We start from the raw sequence: 26,171 nt of genomic DNA, 5'->3' as shown, positions 1-26,171 counted from the left end.
ACCGTAACTAGTGCACTATGTTAGAGATGATGAAGCATGTCACCTTCAGGTGAGTGAACGCAACTTGTCTTAAAAGCACATGCTTCCTAGGGTGTCTGCATTCAGTTACAGATAATGTCTCTGGGACGAACCTCCAGAACAGTATACTGTGATTTGACTGTTTTATTTTAACAAATGTACATAGCAGATATTGGCACTTGCTTGTTTCACAAAAATGATCGAATACCTGCCTCCGAGCGCACTTCTTACAGACGAGTATGGGGTTATCATGTTGCTGCTACAAGCTCCTTACCTGTGCGAGTTATCGGGAACGATGCAGGGGCAGACCCAAACCAGTCACATATGGAGATCAATGACAAATACTGAAGAATTAACAGAGCTTCCAAGCTGGTGACCATTACTTATTTGACCCTGAAAATAAAAGACACGTTTTTAGTATTCTGGTGACTCATGACCATAAAAAACAAAGGTTATAAATTCAATATTGCCTCAAATACTTAAAAAATGGAACTGGATGCATTGAATCGGATGTTGTCCCAGGTCATGCGTGACACCTTTCACCAGTATTGCTTATGGGACTTGTAGTTTTGTTTTTCTCATTAAAAGGATGGGTTCTAAAGTCCCAGTGTTCTAAGCGATGTTAGTTAAAATCAGAGGCCTGAGTGAGGATGAAGCATGACACTGCTCTGCTTAGCAGTGAGATGACTGACAGTTCCCCAGCCCTTCCATTCTTTGACCTACAGAGGCTCGTCGGTCGTTCATATTTTTTTGCAACGAGAAAGAAACTTTTATTGCAGCTTGTGCCAACTGAAGAGATAAAACCCCTGGGCGTGTTTAATTAACTACTAACAAACAAGAACAATCAAGAACATGAGTTTCTGGAAAACTATCAAGCACCCAATCAGAATTAGCCGCCCTTCACACCCAGGAATTCTTGAGGCTTTGGAGAGGGTGAATTGCACGTGGTATAAGAGGAACACTACATCAACTCAAAGCTCACTTCTCAGGGATGTACTGAAATGCCAGCGTCATGGCACACTTAGCCAGCTCTTCACCTCCTCCTCCTCAAACTGTTGACCAGCTATCAGGGCAAATGAGCCTGCAGCAAAGCATCGCTGGCTTGGTTCCACACCGGACCAGGCAAAGTGGTCAACTCCATACTCCTCCGAGTCAGCAAGCACTCTGGTCGAGCCAGTCCTAACCCCACATGGCTGTTCCCCATCACAACTATTTTAATGGTACTAAGTTCTGTTTCTGCCAAATGTATGAGTCAAAAAGTGAAAGATTTTACTAGGAAATGCTGAAAGAGAAATCATGACGTTTTTCAATATTTCTGAGTCTGCCACAGTACACAGGAGCATTATTTCTCTACAGCAGCAAATCATGTATGTGCCCTGCAGAACGCATGTTTGAATGAAACATGGAATGGATTGCAGCCAACAATCTATGCAACATCATAGCAGAGTGCAAGATAACTTGTGTTATTATTCCAGCAGAACGAAATGCCATTCCGAATGTGTACGGAAAATGTATGGTCAGTGTTGTTCTTCTGCCAGTTAAAAGACTATCACCATTAATGTGCCAGGAAATAAAATACTATGAGAAATCCTACTCTACGGCAGGGTGCTGCCTGCCACTGTATTGCAGGTTACTTCCAACATAATCTGATTTATACACACATACTCCAGGGTGCTGCCAGCGATCGGGTCTGCACACAGCAGTCTTGAGACACTCAAGTGCTCCGGTGGCCCTAACACTAAATATTTGGGACAAGGTACTGAGGCATAGAGAGCTGATCATATTCCCTCCCCATACACTCTGTTCCAGTTACCGCACGCACAATCGTACTTGCTCTCGCCCCAGGAAGCTCCAGGAAGCATTGGACGCCAGACGCCTGGAGCGGACGTATTGGATCTCACGCGCATGCGCTTGTGTTTGCGTGCACATGCCCGTTTGTCCCGGGGATACTGTACCTGCATCCGCTCCGCTCTTTCTGAACGCCAAGCGAACGCCGAGCAGAGCGTTGAGTGAATAGAGGATCCAGGGGCCAGTGGCGCCTGCCTGGAGGCCGAGAATTGCAGCCGGAGGCCAGGGGGGAGGTCTAGAGTTTAGCTGAGGAGCTTGAGGCGCGAAACCCTGGCACATTAACCTTAAAATTAAACTTAAAATAAAACACAGGCCCTAAGAAGTGCTGTAGGAACCTGCTGAGTTAGAGTTGGTGACAGCACCTGAGCAGACAATTAGCCAACGGTCGCAGGGGGCTGGAAGAGCGGAGTGCACAGCGGCAAACCGTGAAACAGAGGTAATTGAGGAGCAGTTGTCCTCCATAGGTTTAAAATATGGAAGGGCTGTAATTGTTTTTCTTAATAATCAAGGACATTAAAACTAACCCAAAAGCGACGGCGCTAGTCACATGGGTACAGGTTATTGAATTGGTATTGGGAAAAGGGGCCTCGTGATCTAATCCCAGCGGAGGATTGGAATAGGGGTGTAGCATTTAAAACAGGCTATAGGATTGGTGACCTGAGACCAGAGTGCGAGTAATGAAGAAGGAAATCTAAAAGATGACACCGTCCCAAGCAATAACCCGTAAGACTATAAAACGGGAAAAAGAATGAGATTAACATTCCAGTGGCAGGTGAAGGGAGCGGAGTAGGTAAATCAAAAGGGGCGATGAGTGAGCCAACTGGAAGTAAAAAACAAGTAGCAAGGAATGTACAATCCTTGACGCTAACACTGCAATCAGCAAAACCAAAAATAGCAAAAGGTGGTTCATCAGTGTCTAACTCAATCAAAGACTTTTTGGAAAGTCATTTCAAGGGGAAGGATGTGACGGACAAGGAGTCAAGTGCTGAGGCCTACCCAACCTCTGAGTCCATGGGTGAGGTTGGTCTAGCCTCTCCAAACCAGACCATATTTAACATCTCTGGGGTTTCTTTGAATCCACGGCTGTCCTCTTCGCCAAGAATGTTCCAGGGGGAGCCGTCGAAAACAATGTTGGGCGAGTTGTCACAAATCAGAGGGTTAATGCCGGCATTAGTTAGACCGATTGGTGGGGAACAGGAGGGGGTAGGCAGTAAGCATGAAGAGGTAGCTTTGTTAAGGGCTCCCAAGCTAAAGAAAGAGGAACCAACTGTATAAATATCCCGACAGCCAATTATTGTGAGGAAATGGTGTGAAAGGAGATATGACATGAGTGGATTCCCGAGGTCAAGGGGGAAGAGGAGGTCGCCCTTAGAATAAGACAACAAATAAGGCATCGTGTAAGGGAGGTGAGAAGAGTGAAAGGAGAAAGGAAGAAACAAGAATGTCAAGAGAGGGAAATAACACAAAGATCAAAGGAGTATAATGCAAAGCCGATAGCCGAACGAGAAGAACCTTGGAATAGGCTAGAAAGATCAAAGATCAGTAAAAGTAGTCTGGCACCAACAACGAAACGGAAAAAGGAGAAAGAGGGGAAAGGTACAGAATTGAGGATAACTACACAATTGGGACCTGGAAATCCTAGACGTAGGAAGACCACCAAAGAAAAAGATCAGGGCGACATTCCAACAAAGAAAAGGGAAGCTAGATTAATGGGAGACATCCACGGTGTAAGGCAAGATTGTACCCCCGACTTATGGGTTTTCCTAGAACCATACGGCCAGGACAAGGGCGGAAAAAAAGTCAGGAAATTAAACCCACTAAATCGATCACAACTTATATTCTCCATGTCAAAATGTGCAAGCCTCAGCAGCACTGGCACAGAGGACCTTAGAGAAGTAGGGTTTGTTCCAAATAGCAAAGGGGGTGATGTGACCAAGCTCCTCTTCTACTCTGCCTTGGTGAAAGCCGCTGCAGAGAATGCCAAAAATAAGCTGCAAAAGGAGGGGATTAGATTGGTAAGAAGGGAGGAATTCCAGGGGCAGCACTTCCTTACGAATCATGCTGGACTAGGGTTACGGCAGATAAGGTTAATCAACTCAAGTTGGAATAAGAAGGAGGATCTTGCAATAACTATAACTGATAACGAATTTGCAAGATACTACAGATATATTTGCTGGAAATAGGTTTAATGTCCTAGCATCCCCAGAAATTAGGGAGTAAGAAGAGGAGGGGTTCCTGAGTGAAATTGACTAGGGGCATGGGTCGTCACACAGCCTATCAGTTCTATCATGGAATATAAATGGCTACAAGAAAATATCGACTCAGAATAATTTTGATAAATTCATTAAGAGTAATGATATTGTCTGCCTACACAGGAGACTTGGCTGTGTGACGATACCCTAGCAACCCTAGTTACAGAAGGTTTCGCCCAACACTCTAAAGCAGCAAAGAAAAATACTCTGGGGAGGCCATTGGGGGCCAACTAATGCAGAGTTCCACACAGATAGCTGGGAAGGTTCAGAATTTGAAACTACATTGTGATTGGGCATTAGGCTGTAGGGTCCTACTGCAGAAGTCGGATCCCTGCTTTGATGGAATATGTATTATAAACGTTTATATACAGTAGGGAAAGGACAATGAATATAAGGTGAATTTGGGAAAACTGAAAGAAGATATAGAGTATGTTAGCGTAAAGAATCAGAAGGATATATTATTGATGTTCGGTGATTGTAATCATAGATTAGACCCCAAAGGGTGGATAATTGTCACAAGGAATTTTTAGAATCTTATAATATCGAAGTAGCCATTTTCTCTAGAGGAGAGATCTCCCCAAAGGATGCGACTTTTACTCAGCTGATGGGTTTACTGGGCATGGTGTGCGTAAATGGGAGAATGCAGCCAGATTGGCCAGCAGGACGCACTTTTTTGAGGGGCCAGCAACTCTGCCCATTAGATTATGTGTTTTGTCAGGCCTGATGCTTTGGGCTAATTAAAAATTTTGAGGTGGTGAAAATGAAAGGTAGCGACCATTATCCATTGAGGGCAGAATTACATCTATCAAGAAGCAAAAATAGAGAAAGGGTTTTGCAGGTACATGTGGATTATCCAAAACGGTTGACAACTAGTATAACAGAGGAATATATCGAGAAATTAAAGCAGGCTATTCCTGTAGAAGAAATTCAATTAAGAAATGGAATTGCCTGGTTTGAATCCACCGTAGGCAAGCTGGTGGACACCTTAAAGAAAAAAATTAAATTAAGAAAGGCAGGGCCTGGGCGCCATAGTGTTAATAAAAATGTGAACACCTGGTTTCACGATAAATGCCGGGTAGCCAAGGCACAGATCAGGTAGAAGGCGAGAAGGGTAAGGGTCAGGTTTAATGTGGAATTATCTCTGTCCCTCCAGTAACTAAGGTCAAAATACAAAACACTAATTCGTAACAAAAAAAGAACCTATAAAGATAAGTGCTGGGCAAAATAATTGAAAATATAGATGTCAAAGGATTTTGGAAATTAGTCCAAGAAAGTGTGGGTAGAAAAGCAGGTTCTCTAGAATATATGGTCCCTGAAGATGAATGGGGGGGCTCCCTGGGAGAAATATATGGGAAATGGCCTATACAAGAAGAGTCAAGGATGCCAGTTTGGCCACAGCTGAGGGTTGACATCAAAGAAGACTTTACCTCAAGCTATATAAAGAAAATTATAGCAAGTTTGGAGCTTGCCCGCGCTGCAGGCCCAGATAATCAGATTATACCCCCAGAACATGGGGGTTTAAAGCAGGCCACTCCACAATTGACCATTGCTTTGCTCTATGGGCCATAGCGCGGAAGTCGATTGAAACGCAGGGAAGTTTATTATGCTGTTTTGTGGACTTCCGTGCAGCTTTCGATCTGGTGGACCGGGAGCTGTTGTGGGAGGCCTTAACTAGTTACTGTATCCCAAAAGATTTGTTAAGTCCGATTCAAATACTCCATACTAAGATCTGGGCCCAGATAATTTTAGATATAGATGGAAGTTTATCTGGGAGGATTGAAATTGGAAATGGGTTGCGGCAGGGATGTGTATTGGCCGCCCTGCTGTTTTCCTTGTTCCTAGCAGATTTGCCATTGACCCTGCGAAACAAGATGGTAAGCATATTGCATGTTTGCTTTATGCCGACGATCTGGTGATTAAGGATAAAATAAGCTCTGTATACAAATATCCTGCAAGATGACGCAATAAAAGTGATGTCATCTATCTTAAATGATGAGAATCTAAATGTCGAACACAAACAGCTCATTTTGAACTGTATTGAGATGGTCTTAAAAAACAATGTTTTCCTGTACAAAGATGAGCTGTACAAACAAATCAAGGGGACCAGTATGGAGGCCACTTGTGCCCCCAGTCTGGCATGCCTTTATGTCAGCGACTTTGAGCTCAAACATATCTATAACGGGATGGCACCATATTATGAGAATGTGTCTCACTGGCATCATTTTATAGACGATATAATGTTCATGTGGAATTGTGCCAGTGAGGGCTTGTTGTCATTCTTGGAATGGCTTAACTTGGGAGATGAAAATCTAAAATTCACTGTAAATTACAGTGATAGCTGTGTAGAATTTTTGGATATTAAAATCAAGGACTCCCAAGGGGCACTTGAGGGAGAGCTGTTCACCAAGCCTACAGATAAGAATACATTGTTACACTATCAGAGCAATCACCCCTGTACACAAAAGGATAACATCCCCTTTGGGGAATTCCTAAGATTAAGGCGGAGTTGTACAACACTGAGGGATTTTTACCATCATGCTGAAATTATGGAAAAGAAACTAGGAGCTAGGGGCTACCCCAAAAAACTGATCAAACACTCCTTAAAACGAGCCCGATTCTAGGATAGGGATCACCTCCTTAACATGAATAAAGAAAAAAAGAACAAATCCTGAGAAAGAATAGTGTTTGTGAGTCAATACTCAGGTTTGAGTAATAAGATCAAGAATATAGTAAACCGCAATTGGAAAATGATTAACAACGGCATGCTGACACCACTAACGAATCCATTGTTTTCGTTTAGACAAAACATTAAGAAACACTTTAGTCAAAACATACAAGAACATTGATGGGACCTTCCAAACTACTTTACAGAATCAAAGAGCAATAGGAAACCACGTGGCTCATGCTCGATCTGTCCAAACTGTATAATAACATTTTTTTGTAATTTTAATGGAAAGGACTTGGGAGTAACTACTCTTAATTGCAGAAGTAAGATCATGGTTTACCTCCTTATCTGTCCATGTGGCCTTGGCTACATAGGGTAGACGGGAAGGGAACTCCGCATTAGACTGCTAGAACATAGGTCAGCATTGAAAAACAATAAGGAAAATGCTCCTATGACAGACCATTACCCCAAAATGGGCCGCGATTGTAACCAATTTAGGTGGTTCATTTTGGAGAAAGTAACTGTGAGCAGGAGAGGTGGAAATCTAGATAGCATTAGAAAGATGGGTGAACAGTGGTTCATGTGTTTTCGCAACACAAGAGAGGAGGGGATGAAGTTGTTAGCAAATCAGTAAATATACCAATAGCATGAAATGTGCACTCCGTGAGGGGCAGGCAATGATTTAGAGTATAGAAGTAGTGCCCAAGAAGACTGTACAATTCAATTAGAACTATATAAGAAAGCTATATCTGTAAACATAAGGAGTTGAAGAAGGAAATATCCATACAATAAGATTGAAAATAATAAATAAAAAATAATAATGAATTTATGCAAAATAATTGATGACAAACGATCAGGCAAAAATTGTGATGTAGGATGTTTAATAAATAGGGTGTAATTGCACCAGGAATAAATGTACACTTAGTAAGAATGAACGCTTCGTTGGAAGTGTTACTCAAAAGTAAGTGTAGAAAAAATTGTACAGATAAATTTTACTATCAAAACTAGTTGGGGCGACAGCAATTGGCAAATGACAGTGAGGCTTGGATGCACGTACATGTGCATCCGAATGGAAACAGGAAGCGGGAGGAGAGGTACGTGTGAGAGGCGCAATTTGGAATACGGCATGGAAACGAGTCTTGGATTCATTTAGCTCTTCCGGGCTGTTTGACCTGTAATGCCCAGGAAGTAAACAGGGATAAACAAGCCCTCGGGGAGAGACGGATTCTGAGTGCGCCCAAAATGAGAGCGGGCACACCAGACACTAATTAATTTCAGGCTAATGAGGATACTGAGAACATTTATAAGCTGACGCATTTCGATATCGGCGTTCGATGCGTCTTGAGAAGGTGACTGGCTGCAGGCACCTTGAATCGAGCTTCCCCCGCATTCTCTGGTAAGAAGAGTACTGAGATTAGCGATATAGATAGTGCAACCGTCATTTTTAATACACTCTAGTTTGGGGTATGTGTCGGCAATTTTGTCCCGTACAGCTAAAACGGAAGTTATAGCTCGGAGGGCACAAGAGTTACTACGCTGATAACGCACAACGTATGGGGGACGTTTCCTTTGGCCACTTCGTGTACAAATAGGTAAGCCCTGCCTGCTTTTATTTCGGCATCATGAGGCTGCAAGGATTTAATCGGAAAATATTAGTGGAATAAAAAGATACATTGTTATTTTAGGAACAGAGGTTTTCACTGGGGAAGAAATAACTTGTGGTACCCCCACAAAGAAATAAAGATAAAAGAAAAAGAGAAGGAACAAGACGCTGATGCAATAATAGGAGGCAGGTAATATTATTAGGTAATTAGGCAGCTTAATTCAATATTTTGTTGAGGTCACCTTAAAAACAGTTGTTTATTCTTTGTATTATCAAATTTGTTGCAGAAACCAATTAGAGTTTCATGATCTTTGTTTTTAAAGTTGGTGAGTTCACATGCACAGGAGGGACCACCAACAAGCCACATCAGCCAAATTAACAAAGGTAATAAGGTTTTAGCTGTAGGGCGATTAAATGGGGGATTAGTCTCAATATTAAATGTATGGTATAACAATGACAAATAGACTCAATATGGTAATTTGTTTTTAGAATCAGCCTGTGATAAAAAGAGTGAAAAGATGGCAGGATGCTGAAAGGGGACACATCTAGGAGAGATGAATAACCTGATATAAGGTAAAAGAGAGGGCAAAATAGTGCCCATACATTTGGAATAATCAAGTCTGATAACAAGATAGTTACTGGAAGGTGGGTACAATTTGTGCACAGATCCCTAGTAAGTAGGAGCATTTCTGAAAATGAGTGGTCATTACGCACCAAAGGTACAGCCCATTTATTAGAATATCGCGAATAACAGCAGGGTTAAAATGTGAAAAATAAACTGAATATGGATGTCATATAATTGAAGAAATGCTAACCTATAGGAATTAGATAAACAATCAGAATATCTAGGAAAATTATATAATTTGTACGCTCTCTGTAACTAAGAATACTGTGATGCATGGGACAGCGTTATAATGCATGATTTTAAAACAAATATTTGACTGTATTTGCCTACAGGAATAAAGCACAGTGGCAACCAATCCGTGCCTTGCAAATTGAGAGAGACAAAAAGTGAATGTCTTGAAAAAGATAGACTATTTTCTTTAAGACCATCGAAATGCGTCGACGCTTCATAACACAATTGTGGGAAATCAGCTCATCCTTTCAAAATTACGAATTAATTGGTATAAGGATTAGCCAGAATAGTGCAAACCCGGATGTGTAACTTTATGACAAATTGTGGTGTCTGTTTTATGTCTCTCTTCTTTTCTTCTTTTTTATCTTGTATAGGGATTTAGTGCATTTGAAGGTTAGAATTATTATTATTGTGTTGTTTTATGAGCAGTGTGTCTCTCGAGAGACCATAGCACATACAATGAATGCTGGTGCTGTTTTAAATGAAACAATTAGTTGTAATCTGCTTGAGAGCAGGAGGTTATTTATTCTCTTTTTTAATAAAATATGTGGTTTATATAAATTATTTATGGTATAATTGTTTTGCAGAAAAGTCTTTTCTTTTTTACTATTCAGTAGAGTTCTAATACATGGGCTATTTGTGTGAATTGATTTTCAGTAATCAATTTGTCCACCAAGGGATCTTTTGATTTTACTATTTAAAAGTACTCCAATCCCCTGGTTAGTTAAAGGGGTCACTCTTGTTTCTGCTACATGAAGTAAAAATATGCCAGTCAGTAGTAAGTTGCGAAAGTTATGTTGTTGCGTATGTACAGAGGACTCCCTTCTGGAGGCAGCCTGCCCGCTTCCTCCAGAAGGAACTCCAAGTTATGAGATGTATGTTAAATATGGGCCATCTGCTATTATGTTTTCTCCCTTATGGGTAAAATATACGAAACAAAGCAATGTTGAATTACAGTGGCCACAGTTTGGCTCCTTTGATCTCCAGGCCCTTTCGAGCCTGGAGGAGCAGCTGCTCCGCAAACGGTCTCGTCAAGCCATGTTTGACGCCACTGCATTGTGGAGGAAAGAAATAGATAAAAAAATGAGAAAAAAGCAAGCGTTGAATAAAAAGTAAGAGAGGATGTCTATTATTATTATTATTATTATTATTTATTTTTATAGAGCGCGTAGTCACCCGGAGGTATCCCAGCGCTAAGAACATCCTATCTCCTGAGTGCAGTGGACCAAGGGAGGGGAAAAGGAGAGGAGGGGCAAGAAAGAGGACAGGGAGGGCGGAACAAAGGAACGAGATAAGGGCCAGGAATGATTCACTGTGGGAAAAGGTGGGTTTTAAGCAGTTTCCTAAACCGGAGGTATTGAGATTCGAGACGCAGGACTCGGGGGAGGGTGTTCCAAAGTCGTGCAGTCTGGACTGAGAAACGCCTTCCTCCCGATCGGGCTCTCTTAAATTTGGGGGCAACAATGAGGTTTTCGGTGTCGGAACGGAGAGGTCTTGAGGATTTATAAGGGGCGATGAATTTCTTGAGAGCAGGGGGGCCTTGATTTCGTCGTAGTTTGTAGGCCAGACACAGGGCCTTAAATTTGACCCGCTCTCTTATAGGGAGCCAGTGGAGGAATTTTAAGGCCGGTTTGGCCGACACTCTGGCAGGAGTATTCGTGAGGATACGGGCCGCGGTATTCTGAATTCTTTGCAGTTTATTCAGAGTCCTCTCCGGGGCGCCCAGGTATATCACGTTGCTATAATCAAGCCTCGAGATTATTAGGCCTTGAATAAGCAACTTTTGGGAGTTGGGGGGTAGGATGGGTAGGACTTTCCTCAATGACTTCAAGAGACCAAAGCAGGTCCCGGCCACTTTCTTTGCCTGCACATTAAACGAGAGGTCGGTGTCAAGCCACACTCCCAGGCTCTTTACTTCCTCTCTGGGTTCTGGAGGAGGGCCCAAACATGCTGGCCAAATGTTCGGGGGCAGTGTAAGTCCTTTTGGGCCCAGGAGCAGAACCTCCGTTTTTGATCCATTTAATTTTAGGGCAGAAGTGTTCATCCAGTGGTGGACCTGCACAAGACAATTAAATAGATCTGCTGGTTGTTGTTTGGGGTGGGATAATGACACAACCAATTGTGTGTCATCAGCGTAACTGACGACACTCACTCCGAATGGAATGATAACCTCCTCCAATGTGGACATATAGATATTAAATAAAGTGGGGCTCAGGGAGGAGCCCTGAGGCACGCCACATTGGAGGGGAATTTCGGAGGAGCGGGCGTTGTTCTCCCAGATTTGGTAAGTCCTTTGAGCCAAAAAAGATGTAAGCCAGGCTAAGGCGGAGCCCTCTACACCGGCTCCCTTGAGTCTTTTGATAAGGAGTCGATGGTCAACGGTGTCGAAGGCCGCGCTTAGGTCGAGGAGGATCACTGCCACTGATCCTCCTCCGTCCAGTAGCGTTCTGGCCTCTTCAACCGCTGCTAGGAGGGCGATGTCTGTGCCCTGCCCTGGGCGAAAGCCCGTCTGAGAGCTTTTTAGTATGTTATTACTCTCCAGGAACTGGGAAAGTTTTCTATTCACCAGTTTTTCAGCGATCTTGCTGATTCCTGGGAGTAGGGAGATGGGCCTATAGTTCGCCAGATTTTCGGGATCGAGGGAGGGTTTTTTTAACAGGGCTTTCACGACCGCCGCCTTCCAGCTTAGGGGTACGACTCCCTGTTGGAATGAGGTGTTAATCAGGTGAGTCACAGGAGGGATGATCGTGGAGGCTACCTTTTTGAGAATTCGGAGTGGGGCGGGATCCTTAGGTGAGCCGCTTTTTATGGATGTTAATGTGTCTTCTACTTCTTCAGTCGTGACTTGGCCCCAAGAAGAGAGACGGCAGGATGTTGACGGTTGCGGGAGATCTTGTTCCTCGTCCGGAATCGCGGAGGGAATCGCCTCGAGGATTTTTAGGATTTTCCCGTGAAAGAAATCCGCCAATTGTTGGCATTTGGTCTGGTCAGCTGTAGGGTCAGTGGGATGTTTAGGTGCGGGTGCTGGGGGTTTCAGAAGGTCTTTTAGGATAGCATAGGATTCCTTGCTAGAGCATACTGCTTTCTCTATTCTCTCCTGAAAAAACACTATTTTGGTTTTACGGATGGTGGTTTTGTAATTAAGGAGAGAAGCCGAATAGATCTCTTTGTTTGATTCTGTTTTAACTTTCCTCCAGGATCGTTCCGTTTTCTTGCATTCTTGACGCAGGGCTTTAAGCTCTGATGTATACCATGGAGCCGAGGCTACTCTTTTGAGGTGTTTAAGAGAGGAGGTTTTAGGGATGAGTGCATCAAGAGAGGAGGTTATCCATTCATTAACCTGCCCGTCAGCCATATCTGGATCGCTGGAGAGCTCAGGAGTGGACTCTGCTAGCACGGCGGCCCATTCCCCAGGTGCAAGTTTGTGCCACCGCCTGTCAGTGGTCCGAATTTTAGAGGTTTGAGGGTTGGTGAGGGATGTTTCCCAGGAAATTGGGACAAGACAGTGGTCTGTCCAAGGGAGGATCAAGGGAGGCTTGGTGGTGATGGCTATCGCATTAGTGAGGACGGGATCCAATAAATGTCCCTTCTCATGAGTGGGTTCATTGTTTACCAGTCGGATGTTGAGTGACGACAGGTCTTGGAGAAAGTCAGCGGCTATCCGATCTGTCGGGTCATTCAAGTGTAAGTTGAGATCGCCTAAAATGAGAAAATTGCTGACAGAGAATGCTAATTGGGCGACTGATTCAATAAGGGCGTTAAGGAATTTTCCCGGGGGGCCCGGGGGGCGGTAGATCAGTAAGCCCGACAGGGAGTGGGCTGGGGGAAGTAGAATGGAGAATTGGCAGCTTTCGCAGTCCTCGATTTGGGCGTCAGTGGTTCTGCAGGTAAGATGATCCTTAAAAATTATGGCTACCCCCCCTCCCCTCCCTTTGGGTCTATGAAGTGCTTGACAGAGATACCCTGGGGGCAAGGCCACGACAATGTCCGAGTCGGTGCTGTCTGATAGCCACGTTTCCGTAAGAAAGAGCAGATCGAAGTCATGGTCTAGAATTAATAAATTAGTTTCAATTGCGTGTTTGGGGAGGGAACGGCAATTAAGAAGTCCAATCTTAAGTCCGAGTTTAGTAGGTGCGGTAGGGGGTGGAGCGCAGCGCATACAATAGTAGAAAGGTTTACCTACGGAATGCGTATGGTAACAGGTCAATATTGTTTTCGGTTGAAGTGTACGGAGCATGTCTCCGGTGTATACCATGCGCGTGCGTGGGGTATCCGGCAGCGTTTCTGGGCCTGGGTCCGTCTGGGCCCGGACGGGCCCAGACGGGCTTGCCTTTGGCGCGCCTTCGGCGCGCTGACGGCGCGCCCGCTGCGCGTACGGATGTTGCACATATTTAAAGCTCAGATTGGGCGTGGCCTCAAGAAGTGGGTGTGGCCTGACTGCAGGCTCGCTCGCTGCTGTCGGGAATGGCGTTTTTCTGACCCGTGGCGGTGTTAATATCGACTGCCAGGGAGTCAAGAGGTAAGAATAAGTGCCCCGGCTGCTGTGCAGGTGAGGGGAAGTGCGCAGTTTTAAAATCACAATCACACACAATTTCGGAAATGACACACGTTTTAAAAGCAGAACCTCCCGGCTGAGCCTCAGGAGTACAGATTTCAATGAGGGCGGGAAAGCGGCGCTTTAAATAGTCTTAGGGGCGTGGCCTCAAGAAGTGGGCGTGGCCTGACTGCAGGCTCGCTCGCTGCTGTCGGGAATGGCGTTTTTCTGACCCGTGGCGGTGTTAATATCGACTGCCAGGGAGTCAAGAGGTAAGAATAAGTGCCCCGGCTGCTGTGCAGGTGAGGGGAAGTGCGCAGTTTTAAAATCACAATCACACACAATTTCGGAAATGACACACGTTTTAAAAGCAGAACCTCCCGGCTGAGCCTCAGGAGTACAGATTTCAATGAGGGCGGGAAAGCGGCGCTTTAAATAGTCTTAGGGGCGTGGCCTCAAGAAGTGGGCGTGGCCTGACTGCAGGCTCGCTCGCTGCTGTCGGGAATGGCGTTTTTCTGACCCGTGGCGGTGTTAATATCGACTGCCAGGGAGTCAAGAGGTAAGAATAAGTGCCCCGGCTGCTGTGCAGGTGAGGGGAAGTGCGCAGTTTTAAAATCACAATCACACACAATTTCGGAAATGACACACGTTTTAAAAGCAAAACCTCCCGGCTGAGCCTCAGGAGTACAGATCTATGGCTGATCATGCGAAAGAACATTTAGAAAATAAGGTTCAGGAAGGGGTTGAAGTGGTAGATAGGCATCATAGGGCTAAGGTGACAAAATGTTACCCCGCTCGTTCTCCCAGGGACCTTGAGGTTGAAGGAGAAGAGGGGGACTCGTCGTTGAATTCTATTCTTGAAGGTCCACCTCATGCCTATGCTACGGCTCCTATTTATCCCGCTCTTCCTCAAAATGTTCCTAACGCTCCACCCCCACCAGTGGTCGTTCAGGCTGCCCCACCCATTGTACCACTGCCTGATCCTTTGACTCCCGTCATCCTGCCAGCACCCCTTCCCTCCGACAGTTCATACCGCCTCACCTATTGACCCAACCCTGACCATACATTCCCATCTGCTTGATAATCAGTCTATTGGTACCCCTGTTGGTGACTCTTATGCCACTCCGTACCGAACGAGATGGTCCTCCCTTATGCCCAATACCCTGTTTGGAGGATTCTTCATTACCCCTAGAAAGGAGCCTTTGAGGTCTGCTGAACTCGCTGGGGGTAGTGAAAGGGATGCTATGCGAAAACAATATGCATTTTAGGTAAATAATAGTCATATTTATGGCGTTAAAGATATCTGGTCGACCTATAGACAATGAACGGCCATACAACAAACAGACATGGCCGAGTATATGTGCACACTTATAATGAAAAGATACAAAGCATTGTTCATAGATACTCCCCGTGGATTAATTGATTTAAGACTAACTATTGCCGAGAGTCATGTTCAGGGAGATGAAATGCATGAAGCCCTTGTTACCATGATTGCGTTCAGAGACACAGCGGCTTTTCCGCCATTTACAAATGACAAAGCTATGCCTATGAGAGAGACAGCTCCCGTAGTTATCCCTGCAGTGCTCGCCAATAACCAGGGTGTTGGAGCAGCCCCAGCCCACTGGCGTAGGATGTGGGTGCATGTCTCTGTCACACACTTTTATCATCTCCCTTGCTTTCTTTAAGACTTCTACTGGATAACCTCTTTCCAAATATTTTTGATGTTGAAAATCCAAGTGTTTCTCTAAATCTTCCTTTTCCGAGCAAATTCTCTTAATCCTCATGTACTGTGAGAATGGTAAATTGTTTTTGAGGTTTTGAGGATGAAAACTTTGAAACAATAATGAATTGTTCACATTGGTTTCTTTTCGGTAGACTTCTGTTCGAATCTTTGACTTGTTGATGCTTACGGCTACATCCAAAAAGGAAATCTCTTTCTCACTTATATTATGAGTGAATTTGATTTGCTCCACACATTCGTTGAGTTCCTCAATTTTTCTTTCCAGACTCTCTCCGCTTCCTGATCATAACACGAAAATATCATTGTTTCAAAAATATTTGGAAAGAGGTTATCAAGTAGAAGTCTTAAAGAACGCAAGGGAGAGGATAAAAGTGTGTGATAGAGAAAATCTTCTCAAACAAAAACAGAAGAAAACGGTAGAAAGACACGTCTTTGTTTCAAAATTCTCTACATCATCTCAGAAAATCAAAAATATTGTGATTAGACATTGGGAACTACTACAAAATGAAACAGATGTTCAAGGAATCTACTCTCAAAAACCAATCTTTGCTTTCACAAGATCAAAATATTTGAAAGAACTTCTGATGACACCATCACGAGAACAAGAAGTATCCCACAAAGGAATGAAAAGATGCGCAAATTGTGTGCATTGCCACAATGTAATCATTGGAGGGACATTACATCATCCTAGAACCGGGAGAGTAATCCCATTATACTATGATTGTGATTGCAATTCCAACAACGTGATCTACTATATCACTTTCTATTGCAGACAATGGATCCCTAACTTCTCGGCCATTGTCAAACCTCTTTTAGCTCTCACTACTAAAGATATGCCAGAAAGAGGTTTTCCATGGACAAATGAGCATGTGGCTGCCTTTCAGACACTCAAAGATGCCTTATGTACAGCTCCAGTGTTAGGCACCCCAGACAATGGCAAACAATTTTTCCTTTTTGTCCATGAGACACATGGCTGCGCTTGCGCGGTCTTAACTCAGATTTCTGGAGACAAACATCGCCCTTGTGCTTATTTCTCGGCTACACTTGACCCAGTAGCCCGGGCTCTCCCTGGATGTTTACGCGCAATTGCTGCTGCTGCACTTAGGGTCCGCCAGAGTGCAGGTATTGTTATGTCTTCACCCTTGACCTTAATGGTCCCACATGCAGTAGATACCTTGCTCAACAACACCAAGACACAACACCTTACCAGTGCACGACTTACAGGTTATGAGCTCACTCTTTTTTCCAGTCACATTGATATTAGGAGATGTAATATTCTAAACCCAGCTACACTACTCCCTACTGACACAAGGGAAAAATTCTGACCCTCATGACTGCATATTACGGGCTGAAGAAGAGACAAAGGGTCTTGTGGACCTACAAGACACCCCCCTAACAGACGCTGAGGGAACACTATACATAGATGGTTCATGTCTTAAAAGATCGGATGGAACTACATCTGCTGCATGTGCCCTCACCACTCTTGTTACAGTAGTTGAGGCAGCACAAATTGCACAGGCATCGGCCCAAGCGGCTGAATTAATGGCCTTGACACAAGCTTGTGAAATTAGTAAAAACATGACTGTTAATATCTATACGGACAGTCAGTACGCCTTTGGGGTGGCTCACAATTTTGGAAAGAAAGACATTTTCTCACCTCACATGGGACTAGAATACAGCATGGCCCCCTGATACACAGACTTCTAGAAGCCTTGACATTACCTAGAAAAGTTGCAGTGATTAAATGTAAAGCCCACCAGAAAGTGACTGATGATGTAGGGGAAGGCAATGCCCTTGCAGACCAAACAGCAAGACAGACTGCTCTAAGTAAATCAGATGGAATGTTTGTGACAGGACCAGCCAGATGGGTGGTGGAAGGAGGAATGTTGAAAAATACTAGTCAGAGTGTGGTCGAGAATCAATCTCATGCCACTGCAAAAGAACTGCACACATGGGAGGAACATCTGGCAGAGAAAGAGATAAGAGGGATGTTGGGTGCGTATATCTGAAGGGAAGCAATGGAGGTTACCAGACAGTCATGTCCCCCCAGTTGTCACTATGGCCCATGGCCCTGCCCATATCAGTGCAAAGGGAATATGCAAGTTACTAGAGCCAACATGGTATAATAAAAAAATACCCCTATATGCTGACCGGGTGGTTAAGTCATGTATGATCTGCCTTATGCACAATCCAGGAAAAGGTACAGTTACCCCCGCTGGTGGCTTCTCCCCACCTACGTTTCCTTTTGAGGCATCCAGATGGATTATATCCACATGGACAGATGGGCGAATTTGAAATATGTCCTTGTAGTGGTCTGTGCCTTCAGCAGATGGGTGGAGACATACCCCACCAAGGATTCCACAGCTATTACAATGGCCAAAGTTTTGTTCAAAGAATACTTTCCCCGATTTGGGTTGCCCCGTTTGATTTGGAGTGACAATGGCCAACATTTTACAGCCAATGTGGTCCAGTTTGGGTGTTCCGGGTTTGGTGTCAGACAAATATGTCATGTTGCTAATCACTCACAGTCAGCCGGATTGATGGAGAAATACAATGGGGTACTTAAATTAAAATTGGCCAAAATAGTGGCGGAAACAGGCGTTACCTGGGTTGATGCCCTACCCCTTGCTCTCTTGTCAGTAAGGACGACTGCCCACTCAAGGATAGGATTATCTCCCTACGAATAGGTATTCGGTAGACCAGCTAATGTATGGGGCGTACCAAGGCCAAAGAAAGTGCCGGATGTTGAGTTTCCAGTATTGACTGACTACCTGTACCAGTTAACCAATTATTTTCGTACTCTTTATGATCAGGTACACGCTGCTATCCCCGACAAGAGCGAAGGCCCAGGTCACACCATTCAACCAGGTGACTAGGTGGTGATCCAAAATTTTCAGCATACCAAGTGTCTGGAGCCCCGCTGGTCGCACCCCCGTCAGGTTCTTCTGGCCACCCGCACTGCTGTAAAAGTCGAAGGGAGAAAGTACTGGACACATGCTACCCATTGTAAAAGGGTGCCTCTCCCCCTCACGTACGACCAATGGGTAAAAGAAGGACTGCCGGATTGCGACACAGAAGTAGTACCGACCTTTGTCCCTTTCAGTGATGCTCAGCTTCATTACACCACTACGGAAGCCGAAACTGATCGAATCTTAGGGGGTCCAGTCATCCCTCCTCTGCAGGATCAGAGGAAGGAACAAGAATCTCTCTTTCCAGACCACTCCATACCTTCTTCCACTCGCTACAACTTGGGACCAAGAAAATGGGCTGGCCCTTGACTCTGTCTGGTGTCTAATAGGCTGTAGGGCTGTGATATCTCTGGCTGAGACTGGTGCTGGTATGCTGGACCAATGGGAAGTCCGTAGGACTCTTGGTATCCACATCCAGTGAAGCAACCACCAATCACAGACAGCCGCTAGTAACAACAGGCTGAGCACAATGGCAGCGGTCCGAGGGTCTGAAGCGCACAAGAAATATGTCAAACTTCTGAACAATAAATGCTTCTTTTCCACAATAGTTATACTTTTTGCTCTCCTCATCCTGCTGGTTGTTGGATGGTTTCTGTTGCTGACCTCTCCCCCAGGTCCTCTGGCTACGACACCGACACCTGCAGAACATCTCCACGCCACCTTGTCACCCCGCGAACTACCACAACACCTGGAATTCATGAACAATACTTTTATACAATTATTGCACCAGCATCAGCTTGTGAATAATACCTCGATCTGTTGGGTATGCGGGCTCATGCCACACTCTATGACACACACTGTCCCCTATTTCGTCTATCCACTTTCTGTTATTGGGTCCTTTCTGGCTTGGGAGGATGCTTGTCACCGATGCATATACGATCAATGGAACAACAAGCTCCATCATTGGCGATTTTTATGACACTTTCACCCGAAACAGAACAGGCAATGTTAGTAATCCTTTCTGCCCTACTACGACATCTGACATCTTGAACATCTCTTGTGCGGAACGCAATGAGATGGTTGTGTTCAACACCTCAAGTAGAATAATCTTCTACCGCTTTCGGTCCAGACACAAAGTTCCCACCAAATTCCAGGCTTTCAATGTGATCAACACGCATGGCCAACACGTGTCTAGGGATACGAACTGCAAGAATAATTTAAGCACTGGCTTTGAATATTACGAACTGAGACATTGAGCGAGACATGAGTTACATTTACCAGGATGCAAGAGGTAATTTCGCTGAGCATGTCCGGGCGCGCTCCCACCCCACAGTTGTGCATAAAAGGACTGGGGACCCGGGAGGTAAGAGTCAGTGATTGCGCAATAGTCAGTACACTGAATATTACCTCACCGCCACTCCTAATCGCTTCTCCAAATACCAATTTTGTTTGTGGACAGTCTGCTTATACCTGGCTTCCAGGAAATTGGTCAGGTGTGTGTTATTTGGCCTTTCTTCTTCCCCCTACCTTTACTGCTGTTGGGACACATCACTTGACCAATCCCCACCTCCACCATCGTATGCCTAGGGGAGTAATTGAGGCCGATAACACTGCAGGACAGGAGGCGGGAGACTTCTTCAAAGGCCGTTCTTGGGTCCTATGGTCAATAGCCGCAACAAACGACACCTTACCCGAGTGGTGAAGGCAACCATTAATGAAACAGCAGGGGCATTGGGCAACATCATCGCAGATCTTCAGGCGGACTGCTGACACTACAACATCGAATGGTACTTGACATCATCCTTGCTGACCGTGGTGGTGTATGTAAATTAATCAGCTCTAGCTGCTGCACTTACATACCTGATAACACTCCATCAGTCTATCAAGCTATCCAACGTCTGCATAAGCTTTCCTCTGAGATTCATCAGCAAGATGACTGGTGCCTCATAGGCTGGATTTGGGGCCTCCTTTCCAGATGGGGATGGGGGATACTCATTTTTTTGCCTTGGGACTAGCAGTCATCATCTCATGCTGCCTGTGTATCCAGTGCTTGCCTATGCTTTGTTGTATGTGTACAGAGCTTACAAATTCCCTGGTTAGTACACCTGACACCAACGTAAGGATTATGCTTCAACAAGCGATTGGAGACCTAATGCAGATAGACATTTCCTAAGAACATGTTTTGCCACTCAATGGCAAAAGGAGGTTCTGAAGAAAATAAGTTTTCCCTAGGTCCTATTAATTTCCTTACATTCCTCCATTCCTTGCCATCTCGTGACAAAACCCTGCCTACAGCCTTCATTTCTGCTGATGCTAAAAAAACTATCACATACCCAAGACCCCCCCCCCCATGTTCTTTGCAGTCAGCCAATTCATCAACAGAAAGCCATGAGACACCTACGCCCTGTGTAAACAAGCTTGATTTTCATCTTCTGCTCCCTGCTTGGTAAACATCCTTGACACTGTGATCAGGTCATCTGGACAATGGTCTGACTGACCGAGCTTTGATCAAGCTGATTGAACAATGGTCTGAATGCCGAGTCTTGATCAAGCTGATTGAACAATGGTCTGAATTTGTCTTGATCAAGCTGATTGAACAATGGTCTGAATGCCGAGCCTTGAGCAGGTCATCAACTACAAACACCGCCTTGATCAGGCCATCAACTACAAACACCACCTTGATTGAACAATGGACTGAATGCCAAAAGAGTGGAATAAAAATGTACATAAGGCTTGCTCGCTGTGGAGTAAAGCAGCAGCCTCCTGGGTTTTGTCTCTGACTAGCTTGGGACTCTGTTCCATAGCCCGGGCTATTGTAATAAAGGTGGTTCTCTCTGCAGACGAAGGTTTCCGGATCCACTTTATTATATAAGGAGGGTAAGAGTAGACTTTGGTGATTCCCGCACCACCAAGCACTCCTCCTTGAGGTGGGTTTCTCTTAGTTCTACAAATGACATGAACAACTCCACCAAGGAAAGGCATTGTTCTCAGCCTCAGAGTGCGCAGGCACTCTCCCCTGAGGTCAGAACAGAACACACTCTGGTGGGTAGCAGGCTGGCTCCGGCCAGTCAATGACCGTTCTAAGGATTGGTAGGTTTCAGGGGACCCCTCTAAAGGGGCCTCTGTGTGCAATTTATAGTAAAATCGACACTGGAATCAGTGCAAGTTTATTATGTTGAGATGCTTGGTGCCAAACATCACATATTTCAGTGAAGCCATCATGGAGCTGGCGAACTCATAATGACGAGTGTCCAGCCTATGTACTTACTATGACTTCCCTGGTCACTTACAATAGCCAGGAATCGACTAGGATATTGCAGGGGCATCAGGGGCATTTCATGCAGATATGCCCTCACAGGGGGGAGAGGATGTGGTGCAGCAGCCTGAGCTGCCGACTCAGGAACTGGGGATCCGGGCTCAAGTCTCTCCTTCAGCGCAACATCCTGTGATTCTGGCCAAATCACGGTATTTCCCGGTGCCCATAGACAGCGTTTTTAAACCCTCACTGGTGATGAGCTGCAATATATACATCTGCAAACTTTAACTCACTGCCTAAGATATGTGTAAGACATCCCTCTAGCAGTGTTCATGGGAATGGCACACAGGGATGTGTGCCTGGTCTGCTCTTCAGTTTTGTCAGTAGGTGACGGATTCTGAATTTAATAAGTGTCCCACTCAGTAAGGAGGGGTCTATCACCCACTCCCTTTCTTCTCTGTCATCGTCAGTTGTGTGTGCGTCCTCCGGGTGATGAGACATCGATGCCACCAGAGGGAGCGGCCAGATGATCGATGAAGGCAGAGGAAGAGGCATCTGTGGAACAGATGAGTCCGACTGCGAGGGAGGAAATCGGCGGTAGTAGTCATCAAGCATATGTTGCAAATTAGAGATGAGAGACATGGGCATCTGCACAGTTGGATTCTCAAGTGGTGGTTGAGTATTAGGCTCAGGGTAATAATCATATCCTTGGCTGCACTTATGTCATTTAATGTATCGATGTGGATTGTGGCTATCTTGGTCTGACTCTATCCGGTGTACTTCTGAACGGTGCTGTTTGTTTGGCTGTTTTGGAAATTTTATAAAATTGATTATCAAAAAAAAGGAATCATATCCTTGGTCATCATCAATATCTTGGCATTTGATGAGAAGCTCAGAAGGAGTACGAGCAGCACGGAAGGATTAGTTACTTATCTGTAATCCTAGTTCTCTTCCAGGGGTATACTCATTAAAGTCATAAGCACTGAATTATCTCCGCCCATGAGCGGGGACCCGGAACACATAAACAATATACATATATATATGTGTAAATATAACCAAAAGTACATAGTACTAAGTAATTATACACATATACATGTATAACAACCATAATATGCAGCCTAACATTAATACATAGGCTAATCAAACCAAACCTTACACGTTCTGAAGCATGAAAATATGTTGTATATAAATGCAATAAACAGGCATGAGCCTAAAATGCATTTCATAGCCATGAAAAACCTTTTATTTTCATCAAAGACCCTGTTGTAAACAGTTATTAGCCTAAAAAGGCTGCATATGAAAAAATGTTTGTGTACAGAAAATCAGACTGGCACCCTGCCTTTAAGGCCCCAGAGAATCTGCACACTTTGCCTTTAAGGCCTCCAGGAGAACTCTGTTCCCATCATGCCCCACAGGTGACAGTTAGGTCAGTTCTTTTGTACGGTACAGTAACTTTAGCAGGAATCTGCACTTAAAACCTTCATAACACATATTGAAAACGATAAACCTCAATGCTACTGCTCGCACGGGGAGGTGGGAGGGTGCTTATGACTTTAATGAGTATACCCCTGGAAGAGAACTAGGATTACAGGTAAGTAACTAATCCTTCTCTTCCAGGGGATACTCATTAAAAGTCATAAGCACTGAATAGAGTAACAAGCTCATACCCACCAGAAGCGGGCGAACAGATAAAAGCATAGCCACACTTTAAAATCACAGTGTTTAACTAGAATTAGCAAACAAATTTCTGAGTGATGCTTGTCCCACTTGTGCATCAGTCTGCGCATCAGAATCCAAACAGTAATGGCGTGTAAACGTATGCACTGAACGCCAAGTAGCTGCTTTACATATCTCTGACATAGCCACATTCCTAAGGAGAGCTGTGGTAGAAGCTTTTCCCCTCGTAGAATGAGCCCTAGGTCTACCTGATAAAGACTTGTGGGCTAGCTGATAAGCCAGTAAGATACATGACACTATCCACCTAGAAATGGATCTCTTGGATGCTGCCAAACCAGTATTCGTAGGACCATAGTTCACAAACAGACGGTCCGTCTGTCTCAAAGACTTTGTTTTATCTAAGTAAAATTTCAAAACCCTTTTTAGATCTAAATGTAAATGTAAATGTACAGGAATTTATATAGCGCAAATCACCAAGCGGTTTCTAAGCGCTTGCTTAGGGAACCCGTCCTGGTATTCCCCTGTGAGATAACCCCGGCAGGGTATCCGCAAGGTGAAAGCCAGGCATCCCGCCGCGAGGGGCCGTTGTGGAGATTAAGCAAGCTATTGCCCAGAGTCGCAGAGTGTGAACCCGTGAATCAAGTAGGCACCGGAGCGAGAATTGTCGAGTCCATGGACATTTTAGGACTCAACCCAGCCGAGCCGGGAATTGAACCCTGATCCCGGGCTGACCTCTGCTTCCAGGTCTGCCTCCTCTAACCAGTGAGCCACACTTCTCGATTCTAATGAATGTAAAGTCCGTTCTGCCGGACTCGAAGGGTTCGGAAAGAAAGTAGGCAATGTTATGGATTGGTTAATATGAAAATCCGACACCACCTTAGGTAGGAAAGCAGGATGAGTCCTGAGCACCACTCTGTTTCCAAGAAAAACTGTATACGGTTCATTGCAACACAAAGCCTGGATTTCGCTCACCCTACGAGCAGAAGTGATGGCCACCAGGAACGCTACTTTCCGAGACAGGTGTTGCAAAGACGCTTTATGTATAGGCTCAAATGGGGGACCCATTAACTTAGTCAACACCACATTATGCTCCCAAGGTGGAGAAGGAGACCTGACTGGAGGATACACCTTTCTTAACCCTTCCAGAAAATCCTTCACCACAGGCATTCGAAAGAAACATATCTGTGTTGGCGATTTTCTATAAGCAGTTATTGCAGCAAGATGGACTTTGATGGAATTAAACTGCAAACCAGATTCAGCAAGGTAAAGAAGATAAGGCAAGATCACCTTTTCTTGACCATGAATAGGGTCAAGACCCTTATTCTGACACCAAAGGTAAAAGCGTTTCCACTTAAATCCATAGGATTGTCTCGTAGAAGGCTGCTTTGCCTCCTTAAGGATGTTCATACACTCCGGATTCAGCTGTAAGTGCCCGTACTGGATGACTTCAGAAGCCATGCTGCCAAGCGCAGGGAGGGCAGATTGGGATGAAACACTCGCCCCTTCTGCTTGGACAGAAGATCCGGGCGACACGGCAATCTCCTGTGCGGTGTTATTGATAACTGGAGGAGATCTGGGAACCACCACTGGCATGGCCATTCTGGGCAAATCAGTATCATTCTGGAGTGGGTCTTGTACAGCCGATTGATCACTGCTGGTATCAACGGTGTCGGTGGAAAGGCGTACAGCAAATTTTGACACCAATCTATCAAAAGGGCATTCCCTTGAGACCCTTTCTTGTAGAACCTGGACGCGAAGACGGGGCATTATGCGTTTGCCGCGTCTGCGAACAGATCTATGTCTGGTGTTCCCCAATCCTGGAAAATGCTGTGCGCGAATTCTTCGTTGAGAACCCAGTCGTGCGCTTCGACGAAGTCTCTGCTGAGGTCGTCCGCCTGTGAGTTGAGACTCCCTGGTAGGTGAATTGCTGTTATGGACAGGTCTCGTGCAAGTAACCAATGCCAGATGGTCTGGGCTTCTATGGAAAGAGTCCTGGATCTGGTACCCCCCGCTTGTTTAAGTAATACATTGTCGTTGTATTGTCTGTTTGTACCAGGAGGGACCGAGTTTGAAGCGATGGCGCCAGGGACTTGAGAGCAAGATGGACCGCTCTGAGTTCGAATAGATTGATGTGATATCCTTTCTCGAAGTCTGACCATAGCCCTTGACCTGCAGAGGGCCCATATGCACCCCCCAGCCGTGGAGAGAAGCATCTGTTATCAGAGTCTGCGTTGGCGGGTCCTGATGAAAAGGGACTCCCTTCATCACGTGCACCTTCTTCATCCACCACCGGATGGAATCTCTTGCACACTGTTGGAGATGAATCCGGTCCTCCCAGCAGCCCGTCCTCTGTTTCCATTGATCTTCCAGACACTGTTGCAGAGGACGCATCTGCAAACGTGCGTTTGGCACGATGAAAATGCACGACGCAATGGACCCCAGGAGAGAGGACACTTGCCGAACTGTCGGACGTGCAGTTTGAAGGAGAAGTAAACACTTCGACATGATGGATGACCACCTCTCCTCCGAAGGACACACGTTTTCTTCTTCTGTGTCCAACTGAGCACCCAGGTAGTGGATCTTCTGGGTGGGGTTCATTATGGACTTCTTGTAGTTGACTTGCAGACCCAACTTGCACATGAGTTGGAGGCATATCGACAGATGTTCTTCTAGAAGCGATGGGGATGAACTCTTCAGAAGCCAGTCGTCTTAAGTACGGATATATGAAAATCCGCCTCTTTCGAAGACAAGCCGCCACTACCGCCATACATTTTGAAAATGTTCTGGGAGCTGATCTCAGGCCAAAAGGGAG

General features: G+C 45.1%; 1 long non-coding RNA gene across 1 annotated transcript in view; it reads right to left on the bottom strand.

Moving 5' to 3' along the window:
- LOC147737044 (uncharacterized) overlaps positions 1 to 26,171 on the bottom strand; it is a 64,400-nt gene that overhangs the window by 6,027 nt on the left and 32,202 nt on the right. Inside the window, exon 3 of the long non-coding RNA XR_015299288.1 lies at positions 293 to 411. This is a non-coding gene — a long non-coding RNA (uncharacterized LOC147737044). The remainder of the gene's footprint in view (positions 1 to 292; positions 412 to 26,171) is intronic.

Source organism: Lissotriton vulgaris, chromosome 1_1, assembly GCF_964263255.1.
Source record: "Lissotriton vulgaris chromosome 1_1, aLisVul1.2, whole genome shotgun sequence".
Taxonomy (NCBI): domain Eukaryota; kingdom Metazoa; phylum Chordata; class Amphibia; order Caudata; family Salamandridae; genus Lissotriton; species Lissotriton vulgaris.
This window is presented reverse-complemented; position numbering and strand designations above follow the sequence as displayed.